Below are 1,109 nucleotides of genomic sequence, written 5' to 3'. Positions count from 1 at the left end.
AAACAGCCCCTGGGATCTGTTAATGGACTCAGCTCTGTGTCTTCTTTGTCAGAATTGGTTTCCAGAACGAAATTCTCATCACTGACCAAGAGTTTAGGGTCATCTGCCTGCCCTGGAATTTTAGGTTGGGAAGTGGGGTTGGCGAGCAAGATGCTCTAGGCCCTGATCAGTTTACCCCTGCCTTCCCTAGAAATCCTGTTGAGAGGCTGTCCATATTTTCCAATATACCCACTCACTGCAAGCCTGGGTGGTTTCCCCATGGGGAAGCTGATGATTTTGTTTTTGTTTTTTCTGGGAATTCTCTTATAGCTTGAGGGCTCTACCTCATTCTCCATAGCTCCTCTCTTGCGCCCCCACTCAGTTCGCACTTCCTTACCTTCTCCTCAGTCCATAGGCGTCTCTTCCTTTAACTTCCTCAGTGTCCCCCTCTCCGCCACCCCTAGGATCCGAGAAGAAATTGCCTGGCAAGACCAGAGCTCTGCACTGGGGATCCCAGGCAGCTGGGGACAGGCGCTGCCGGGAGCTAGGATGGGAGAGCTTGGGGAAAGGGAAGCTGGGGCTCCTGGAGGAAGAGACGGCTGGCTCTGGGGAGGCCAGAGCGCGATGAATGAACTCACGCAAGCGGTTCCGAGCAGAAGGGAGAAACTGGCAGACAGCCGCCCTCAATTAAACGCAGAGCAATGCGTGTGGGGGATCAGTGTGCACATCGCCCAGCTTCTTGGGTATCAAACCTTTCGACTGAAACTCCCCAGTCACCCCTCCCTCCCCCGGCTTTCTCCTGCTTTTAGGGTAAGGCGGGAGGAGGGGCTGGCTCTAGGGTTCCCTGCTCGCAGGTTAAGGGCGAAGTGGTCGGTGCGCTCGGCGGGATTGAGGTTTCCCGAAAGGCGTGTGCAGGTGGAGGTGGGAAGCCAGGCAAGGAAAGGGGTTTCCCTAGAATCCGGAGTGCGGGCAGGGAAGCGCTGAGCAGACCTGAGCTAGGTGGCCTGAATTCAGGGGCCGCACAAGGTGGTGGTATGTATAGAGACTGCTCCATTTCCACAAGTTCGACCCCGGCGCCCTGTCCTCCAGGTCCAAGCACTCTGGCGGGGTCCCCAGACCGGGGCAAGGGG

The sequence above is a fragment of the Carlito syrichta genome, unplaced genomic scaffold, assembly GCF_000164805.1.
Source record: "Carlito syrichta isolate Samal-C Ts95f unplaced genomic scaffold, Tarsius_syrichta-2.0.1 Scaffold304700, whole genome shotgun sequence".
NCBI classification, from domain to species: Eukaryota; Metazoa; Chordata; class Mammalia; order Primates; family Tarsiidae; genus Carlito; species Carlito syrichta.
Note: the sequence above shows the minus strand (reverse complement) of the source record.